Source organism: Colossoma macropomum, unplaced genomic scaffold (assembly GCF_904425465.1).
Source record: "Colossoma macropomum unplaced genomic scaffold, Colossoma_macropomum, whole genome shotgun sequence".
Classification (NCBI taxonomy): Eukaryota; Metazoa; Chordata; class Actinopteri; order Characiformes; family Serrasalmidae; genus Colossoma; species Colossoma macropomum.
Window position 1 is genome coordinate 40,414,013 of NW_023494793.1, and position 11,119 is coordinate 40,425,131.

Genomic DNA, 11,119 nt, shown 5'->3' on the forward strand with positions numbered 1-11,119 from the left:
ACACTCTGAAATGGAGTATTATGAGAGAAAAAGAAAAGATGGCTGCACAGAAATGTGAATATTTTCTCTGTTTAAAATTACAATAACCATTGCATTATCTTAGTTTAATGTCATTTTAATGTATTATGGTACTTTTCTTTATAACAAGCATAAAAATTCGGTTGTAGTATGCTGATGTCTCTGGTGGCTAGCTAGCTAAATTTCCCGTTCCACCTTAAATAGTGCAGCAATTACATTCTGGCGCCTCAGGCATCACAACTGTTGCAAGATTTAAGGTGAAACGGAACAAGCAAAACGCTGGTGAATATCTGACTTCAGCTTCATTTCACTGAAGAATTAGGGGTGGGTGATAATAATAATTCTCACCCCCCCTCTTTGAAAGCATATGATGCCCTAAATGTAACTAAAGCCCAGCAGTGAGGAGCTGAACTTTACCCTCCTCTGCTGTCACTGCAGACTGGCAGCGTCACCTACAGAGCAGCGCTAGTAGCTGTTAATGAAGTAATGCTCTTTTTATTTGAGGGTCCCATTTCATGAGGAAGATTTTAACCACTACCCCTTGTAACTTAGTTCCAAGGGCCAAAGTGACACTCGAAAATAAGGGGTATGGGCAAAAATAAGAAATGGGACTGGGCCCAAGTATCAGCAAACTTGATTGTAATTGTAAGACTAAGGTCTTAATCAGCCGTGGAATGTGGGTTTCCACATATTGCAAATCTGATTCCAGGCAAGTTAGTTAAGTTTACATGCACAATACACTTTGAGTTAATCAAAGAAACTCGACCGAGCTAAGAAATTACGAGAAACTAGTCAACTCATTACCTTTACCTGTATGCTAGCATTAGTGATGAGCCATGACTAATAGAGCTAGGCCTTCTGTTCAGACCATGAACTTAAAAAAAGCATGATGAAAAACTGAAAAAAACACCTTTACAATAAAGCTAAATTCTGCTAGTGCCTCCAAGGAATTATAATGATATGTTAGCGCTAAACTAATGGCGATTCAATTGAACATTTGCTTGTAAAACACATCCTATGTTTCGCATGAAGCTTGTCATAGATTTTACTTTGTGTCAGTTTTACAGTCACTCTTCAGTAAAGAGCACTGACACAGATCTGTGTCCATTTCTAGCATCTGACTGAAATGGATCAGTCAGGCTACCACTCAGATTCACAGTCGGTGACGTATCTAGGACTTTCAGAAGATCTAGAGTGATTCCACTTTCAGTTCCTTATTAGTCAGCAGTTACTCTGACATTAGTGGTCACTCTGACCAGCTCTTAAAGTCCTAACTGTAATCAGTCTCTCTTAACAGAACTGCCTGTGACTGCCTTCTGGACCAGTTTGACCACCATTGAGCTTCCTGCTGTACATCACTGTGCAAACCTCACCTGTGTGAACTGACCCTCCTGATGAAGCTGCTGCTGCACAGACTCAAACTATTCAATCAGTGATATTGCTTCACCTGCTTTTCCCCTTTTCTGTATGTTAACATTTTATACTAATGGTAAAACCTTATTCTCTGTTCATATTACTCTTGTGTTACTGTTTGCTATCCGGTGTCGACCAGAGGAGGAAGGGTTCCCCTTTTGAGTCTTGCTCTTAGGGAGTTTTTCCTTGCCACTGTCACCATTGGCGACGCTCATGGGGGCTCGGACCTGGATTCTTCTGTAAAGCTGCTTTGTGACAACGCCTGTTGTAAAAAGCTCTATATAAATAAACTTTGACTTGACTAGACTAACCAATGGGAAACCTTGCTTGGCTGCATCTGCTTAGATACTGTCCACTGGAACTGACCTCATAAAGATCCTGGGAATGAGCTGAAGAGTTCAGTCAGGTGACTGATGAAGGTGAGTGTGTGGAACTTTTCAGGCAGATTAAAAAATCACAGCTAGTTGCCTCTGTGACCTCTAAACTGTGGACTTCGCAAAAACATATATTTGATATCATATCAGCTCAATGTTTCCATTACTTTTTACCATTTGGAAAATGCCAGCTGCCCTTTTCATTGCCGCATGGCGAAATATGACCAATGGTCCATATTTACTCGGTAAAAATCATGTTATATTAACTTGCTTTAAAAGTTAAGAGCGTTTAACTGTCTCCTGTGGACCGCCCATTTTGTAACGACACTGACAGTGTTGGTGAAAATGGTTTGATCTGTTTATAATATTCACACAGTATAATAGTCACATAACTTTCTTAAACTGCTATAAAACTTTTTTGAACTCTTTATGAATATGACCAAAGCAGCTGACATAAATAGGATAAACAGGAAGGAAATTATAATTTAAAATATATGAAAAAAAAAGTTATTTAAAAGGTAGTAATCACCAACGAAGAAGGAAAGAGTTGAGAAAACATATCGCTGTTGTCGGAAGAAAACCTCGTATCTCCAAAATGGTATCTTTACAGGAGAAGGAAAAACATACTTTACTTTTAATGGAAGTCAATGGAACCAGAATCCTTTCCAAGTCATTTTGGGTCGTTTCTTTTGCTCCATTCATCATGAAATTTACACACAATGTAAAGAACAACATTTTCAAATTATGTCAAAAACTGAAAAAAGACAAAAATGGAGATACGAGGTTTTCGTTCCGACAGCAGCGACATTTAATGATTTTGTTGCGTGTATAATTAGCCTCCTCTCCTCTCCAACACCATAGCTTTATTCTGTTTACTGCATTATGTTTACTCCCTCTCTCTCTCTCTCTCTCTCTTCCCCTTTCTCTTTTTGTCTTTCTCCTTTTCACTATTCCTCTCTTGCAAATTAATTTTTTTCTCTATTTCTCTATTTCTCTCTTTTCCTTTTTATTTCTTTCTCTTATCTTTTGCTCTCTTCCCCTCTCTGTTTCTCTTTTCTTTTACTCTCTTTCACTCTCTTTCCCTCTTTTCTTTCACACTGTCTCTATTTCTTTCCTTTCTTTCACTGTCTACCATTTTTCTTTCACTTTCTTCTTTTGCTCTTTTTTCCCCTCTCTCTTTCTCTCTTTTGTTCACTCTTTGTTTTCTTTCACTCTTTCCCTTTCTATTTCTCTCTTTTCTTTCCCTTTCTATTTCTCTCTTTTCTTTCCCTCTCTATTTCTCTCTTTTTTGACTCTCTTTCCCTCTATTTCTTTTTTCTTTTACTCCCTTTCTCTGACTATTTCTCTTTTCTTTCACTCTCTATTTCTCTTTTCTTTAACTCTCTTTTACTCTCATTACCTCTTTTCTTTAACACTGTCTCTATTTCTTTCCTTTCTTTCACTGTCTTCCATTTTTCTTTCACTTTCTTCTTTTGCTCTTTTTCCCTGTCTCTTTCTCTCTTTTGCTTAATCTTTGTTTTCTTTCACTCTCTTTCCCTTTCTATTTTTCACTTTTCTTTCCCTCTCTATTTCTCTCTTTTCTTTCTTTTTTCACTCTCTTTCTCTCTCTATTTCTCACTCCTTCCCTCTCTATTTCTCTCTTTTCTTTCACTCTCTATTTCTATCCCTTCTTTTACTCTTTTCTCTCTATTTCTCACTCCTTCCCTCTCTATTTCTCTCTTTTCTTTCACTCTCTATTTCTATCCCTTCTTTCACTCTCTTTTCTCTCTATTACTTGCTCCTTCCCTCTCTATCTCTCTATTATTTCACTCTCTTCCCCTCTGTATTTCTCTCTTTTCTTTCACTCTCTTTCTCTCTCTGTTTCTCCCTCTGCATTTCTAATTGCCCTTAATGGTGTTATGCAACCTCAGGTACACAAACTCTTTGTTCGTGTCGTAAAGTGATAAAGTTCTGAGTAAAGCCATAATATGTAAAACCTTGCAACTCTTGCATGTGACACTTTCATTTACTGTCCAGGAGGAGGAGGAGCAGGAGGAGGAAGAGGAGGAGGAGGATGGAGTGAGTAACTGTGGAGGTGGACTGTGGATGGACATCAGCAGACTTCACACTAACGCTGTTGTTCTTTCATTAAAAAGATGATGAGGGGGAGGAGAGTCACACACAGAACATGCTGTAATCAGCTAAACCCAGGAACAACAAGCCACACACACAACTCCAGTTCATCGGCTTTGAAAATCCCTCACTAATTTCCACAGATCAGTTGTTGATGTGTGACGTGGCCCTTTGGACTAGATAGATTTATTGATTTATCTAATTTCAGAGAAATTATTGCAAAGTTTAATAAAGCAGAATAAACTGAATACCTCATACATAAAGTGGAAATACAACAGGGGAAATCCAAAGGCATAAAACGGAATTTTGGCATCTCATAAAACAATTTTTAGCACACAAAGAAAAACAGCACTTTAATGTGGTGGCGAAGAAAAACTACAGACTGATAAAGGAAGCAGAGGACCAGTGACAGCGAGTGGAATTATGGACTATTTAACTTTATTTTAAACATAAAGAAAATCACTACAAAACCAAAACTCTGTAATAATAATAATAATAATAATAGATTTCTCTTTATAACTCTCTTTATAAATTTGTCTTTATAACTGAATGATATATATATATATATATATATATATATATATATATATATATATATAGACAGATATACAGATAGATAGATAGATAGATAGATAGATAGATAGATAGACAAATTGTTTATGTAAACCAGCACGTTTTATTTTTATTTACACACTCCTGAGGGACGCATTATATGTGGATATATACACATATAGGGATGGTACGACGATAGTGTGTGCTCTGCCGCTGCGCTGTACTGCCTCAGTCAGTCGCTAGGAGGCGGTGTTGCATGGCTGAACGTGTGAACGCTGAACGGCGGTGGCTTCGTCTTTCACTCTCCCACACAAACTCAGTGACAGAACTGCAGTCAGCACGAAGCAGCTCCACTCAGAGCTGGATGGTATGTGGGCATTTCTATAAGCTCATAAAATCTTACACAACGGACAAAGTGACACGTTTAGCACTCAGAGCGCACTGGAGTGGCCCCTGAACCGAGCTCAGGTTAAAGAGTCCAGGCAGGAAAATCCCACCGGGGCTAAATCTGCTTGCTTTAGGGCCCTCTTCATATAGCTGAAGTAGTGCTCGGCCAGCCGTTCATATTTCAGTACATACAAGATTTACATAATATTGTACTGCTTTGCTGGTGCTGTGCGTAAGCGCAGACGGTCCAAACATACATACATACATAATATATATATATATATATATATATATATATATATATATATATATATATATATATAATACACGTATGTAGATACATGCATATCTATATAATTAGCCACCTTTGTTTATTGTAATAGAAATAGAAATTACAAATTACATTTATAAACTGTCATTTCGCGTATTTGCAATGTCATCTGCGCGCGCGGAGCTCAGTAACTCACCTGTGTGAAAGACTCCTGACGCTAATCTGAAAAGGAGAGAAGGAGAGAAGGGAAGTGGGGGGGTCAGTTGGGGCGATTCAGGACTTTCACTCTGCTCCCTATAGAGAAAAGCTTTAACACCAGTGAAGGACATCGCCCTTGTGGTCACCTCTCAGCGCCAATATTTCAATAAAATGCAAATCCGGGGCTCTGCAGGGTGAGCCATTGATTTGCCATGAATACAGTGGCTACTTCCAGACCCTTCACGGTTATTAGAGCTAATAGAAAAACCATAAAATAAAGCCAGAGGAGGAGAAAGAAGCAGTTATCCGCAGAAACGCTGCTTCTCCACGGTCCTCTTCCACAGTTTGGCCAGCAATTTGCATTCCTTTGTGTGACAACTTGTAATCCCCCCCCTCCGCCCCCTCCACCTCAGCACGCCAAGAAACACACAACAGATTTATTGTCCCGGTCAACAAATCGTTTAGGTCATCCCAAGCCCATTAGGACCCATAATGCAGTGGGAGTCCCTGAGCAGCTCTCCCTTCAGACTCATCCCACCAAGCTCGAGCTGCTTTTGTTCCTCTAAGACCCATTCAGCGCCAACACACTCCAGCACACTGACCGCGTTCCTCAGCACCCACCGAGCGGCCGCAGTGGACACATCACTCACTTTAACTCCAATAAAGTGAGCAGCCTGGTGGTCTCAGAACTTCAGCACTGACACCAACATTAACCCAGAATTGGGTCTGAACATCAGCCCATCCGGGTGTCTTCACAAAAGAAGGAAAAATATGAGATGAAATGTGTTTTATTTCCCTCACAGAGCACCGAGACCCTCACTGTTACACAGGCAGAGTCAGTTATGTGTCGCTTTAACTGATGAAGGTCACGAGTCAACTGAAGCTCCAACAGTAAGACCAAAACAAACCCAGATTACAGTGTTTACATCATGGTCATTTAGGCCCGACTGTCAAAAACATACACTGTAATACATTTTAATGTAATAATCTGACTTATTTATGCTACTTTATATGAATTTATGTATAGTGTACAGTATTGTGCAATGAAGTTAGCAATATGCACTCTTAAAGCATATGTGTTAAAAACACATTCACATTAAATTTAACACAAAAATATGTTGAAATCATTCTATCCCCAGTTATGGGTGACACATTTTGGGTTGCTTTTAACACAGAATCAGATCAGATCAGAGAACAGTACGACACAAAAAGCGTTAAAATGGGAAACACAAGTTTTTAGAGTGTGGTCAATTAAAAAATGATTGTAATCAAGATATTAATAACTTTGTAAAAGCAGCAAAAAATACCCAGGAAACACACACGCGCTTCTGACATGTTTTTTGGAACATCCTCTGCACAATTTAATGTAACATTACTGTTAATTTACAGAATTTGACATATTGGGAAAAAATGAAGCCTAAAATGTGACCTGTGCAAAAGTTATGGCACATTTTCTATTTTCTATTTTTATTTTTGGAACATGTCATATATATAACCACTTTCTTTGCTATATATATATATATGTGTGTGTGTGTGTGTGTGTGTGTGTGTGTGTGTGTGTGTGTGTGTGTGTTTGTGTGCGTGTGTGTGTGTGTTTGTGTGTGCGTGTGGATACACTACACATATATACACAGTGATGGGCTTTCGGGAAGAGAGGTTTGGAAAGGAAGTGATTACACATCAAATCACAATGTATTGTTTATTTGTATTTATTTCAATGTTTTTTTTTACACATACAAATGCTTACTGTCCAGATTTACCAATCATTTTCTCAGAATGCTTTAAGCCTGAAGTCCAGACAGAGTGTAAGGAGAAAAATGCAACTTAAACATACAAAATAGCCTCATCGGACGGGACGAGAGTTTATGGGGGAGTGTGCCTCGTGTACAGCAGATCACACTCTAAACACCCTGAGACGTTCAGCTCTCTTAGTTCTCTTTTCTCCTCTCGGCAGAACCTTTTCAGTGATGCAGATCCGGCTGTGTTCGCTTAAACGGACAGCTGAACGAAGACGAGCTCACACTGAACCCGCGAGCCCACATCTGTACATACGGCCTGTCTGAGAGTGTGTGTGTGTGTGTGTGTGTCTGTGTGGGTCCGGCGTCTCTGTCGATGTTGAATGTCTAATTGACCCCGAGTCCGGTTAAATCCTAAAGCCTGAAGCGGCGCCGCGCTGCGTGTTAGTGTTTGTTGTGCGTGAGGCGCCGCTGGGTGCGCGCGAGCGGCGGAAAGAGAGAGAAAGAGAAGAAAGAGAGGAGGAGAAAGGAATAGGCTAAGTCCATCTGCTCGCTTTTGTGCTACACAACCCGAGTCTCTAACAAGGGGTCATCTGAGCGCGCGCGCGCCTGAGAGAGAGAGAGAGAGAGAGAGAGAGAGAGAGAGAGAGAGAGAGAGAGAGAGAGCTTTTCCATCTAACCACAACAAAACCAAACATGGCTTTGATTCTCAGCGTTTTGTTTGGACACACGTTTTTATTTGATTCATTCATCCATTCATCTTTTTTCTTCCCTTCGTGGCCCGTTCTGGGAAGAATAAGAAAAAGCTGCTCAGACAGAAAACAAACAACAACCACGATTCCAGAACAAAAACAAGTATAGTGTAAATGATGATAAATGCCATAAAACGCTAAATATTTCAACAACAATAATTCTAATTATAATAACAGTCGTAGGACTGAATATGACCAAATAAAACCTGTGCAAAATTATTGTCTGAATCAAATACAGAACAATGAAAGTCTCAGAAACATGGAGGTATAAATGGTTCCATGCATGAATGAATTGTTCTCACACCTGCTGTATATCTTTAAAGAATGTTTAAAAATCCTCCCAAAACGGGTTCCACTATTGTCACAGAACCTTTTGGGTACTACATAGAACCGTTTTTGCGCAGTCGTGTTTGTGCAGCCCTGGTCAAATTGTGTGTTTAAGTGAAAATAAGCACAACTCTGCACATTCAGTGCACACTTTCTGTTTATTTGCTGAATTTTACACGTTGGAAAAAAAAATAAATAAATACACAAAAAAAAGCCACAAAAACACAAAATCTGACCTGTGAATTTTTTCCAGCATGTCAAACTCAACAAATAAACAGAAGTTGTGCACTAAACATATGCAGAGACATGCCACGTGTAGGTGTGTTCTCTGTAGAGGATGTGTTCATTTATTTTCTCTTAGAAAATCAACAAAACGCGTCATGCGTTAAACCTCTGAAGGCGACTGTGTACAGTAGAAACTGTATTTATCCACGTTACACTTCCAAATAAGCGGGGAAATCAACAGACTGGTGATTTTAACGAGCTCTGATCAGTGTTATAACACGCTGACAGTGAGCTTTGCTGTGTGGATCTAAATATTGTCTTTCTGCCACCGTATTGGCTGTATTGGCTGTGTTTACTGTATTTGTGCGGTGTGTTTGTGTTGGCTCTGTAAGGAAGCAGCTCGCGCTTACAGATGACAGCACTATTATGGTGATGATGAAGATGTGATGGCTGGAAAAGAAACGCAGCAGAATAGACGGAGGTTAAGAGCAGTGCTGCATCAGAACAACACTGCTGCTTCATATGGCTTTATTAACGCACTGTTACTAAGACATACAATATATATATATACACACACACACACACACACACACACATATATATATATATATATATACATATATATATATAGACATACACATATATACATATATATATACACACATATATACATATATATGTATATATATGTATGTATATATATGTGTGTGTGCGTGTATATATATATATATATATATATATATATATATATATATATAAGCACTGCTGCTACTCCTAGTTATGTTTATACTAACTGTGTTGTAACTACCTCATACCACATACCACATACTGACTGCTCTCATGTAAATACAGCAAATGTTTTTCATATGCTATGTAAATCTGCAATATAGTTATTCCTACTCTATCATCTTTCACTCTAATTTATGTCTATTTTTTCTATTTTGCCTAATTTATGTCTGTTTTTATTCCTATTTTTAATTATGCATAAGTTTATGTGTAATTATCTGTCTTGTCACTGTAACACTTTCAACAATTTAATCATGCCTAGAACATTTTATACAGCCAGACGTATCTCTCTCTCTCTCTCTCTCTCTCTCTCTCTCTCTCTCTCTATATATATATATATATATATATATAGATATATATATATATATAGATATATATATATATATATAGATATAGATATAGATAGATAGATAGATAGATAGATATACATCCGTCTGATTGTATACAATGTTCTAGACATGATTAAATTGTTCTCAAACCTGTTGTATATCTTTAAAGAACATTTCAAAATTGAGTACTGCCAAAAAGTCCTCCACTGTTCCCTGTTCCCTGAAATTCATACATTCCTATGTATAGATATTCATATCTGCATGTGCACAGACATTCATACTTCTCTTTAGCTCCTTTCACATTGGCCCTGTATTACTGTTCTATCAATTTTCGTTTTATTTGTCCTTTAAAGAAACAGTCTGTGTGCTTGTCTGGTCTGTTTAGTGTGCTACGTGTCACGTATGCGCACTAACCAAGACTAATTCCTTGTTTGTGTAAACACTATATAAATAAAGTGATTCTGATTCTGACTTTTATTGGCCTAGTTGCAGTGCAACAAACATAATAAATAAATAAATAAATAAATAAATAAGATCTGGTTTGATTTAAACCCCTCTCCTCTCGGATCTCTCGTGGCACCTCGCAGGCACCAATCGTACCCTCAGCCCGTGTCGTCAGTGCAGGGAAGCTGTTATTCACGCCGATTGTGTTCATTCTGAATCAGACGTTAAGGGAGAAGAAAGGAGTGAAGGTTCCCACAGTGTCAGTCTTTATATTCACACTGCACTGTTAGAAATGAAGGTTCTCTGCAGGTAAATTTTTCATTCATCAAGGAACAAACAGTGTAAATGTTCCCTCAAAGGTACAACAGTGGTTTTAAGGTCTGATTGTGAACCTTAAATAAGTTTGTCCAGGTGAAAAGTTCGTATTTGTACCTTTTCATAACTGAATGATTTAAAACAGAACAGTAAAATAAAAGCCTGGAGACGAGACGGGGTGTGTGGAGTCAGTACAGCTCAGAGAATATCATTTCAGTGGATTATGGTTCAGTTATGTTCCCTGACTAAAGACACTGAGATGGACCCTTGAGGGTTCCAACCCAGTGACAAGAGGGGCACTGCCCCAGTGACAGTTTAGTACCTTTAGCTCTGCACTGTTGTGTTACACAGCGAGCTGGATGGACACCCTGACCGACCGCTCGCTGTTGCTGCGATGAATAGAGGTCTATGAAGGATCGGGAGAAAGTCTCGCGGGGCTGGAACCTGTATGGGTCAACAATTAATAAAAACAAAACATGTAAATATCAGCATTTCAGTTACACTTTCAGTCCAGTTCGGTTCTATAAGATAATCAATCCGTGTTCAGTCCAGTTTAGTAATGCGGAAATTTACAATTGATTGAAATCTAATTATTGTGAAAAAAAACTATTTTATTTATTTATTCATCTAATATTAAAAAAATAAATATTTTTGATATTTAAATGTTTGTCCAACATTTATATATTTTCGTAGGCCTGCTGATGTAATTATCTATAAAGAAAATATAGATATACTTTTCATAAAGAAGACAAATAAATAGGGCATCTAAATCAGCACTATATCACTGCACTGTGTAAAAGGTGGTTCTAAATAGATCCCTGAGCACTCAAAAAACCCTTTGCATGCTTGGATGGTTCTGTGCGTGGTGAAGTGGTTCCTC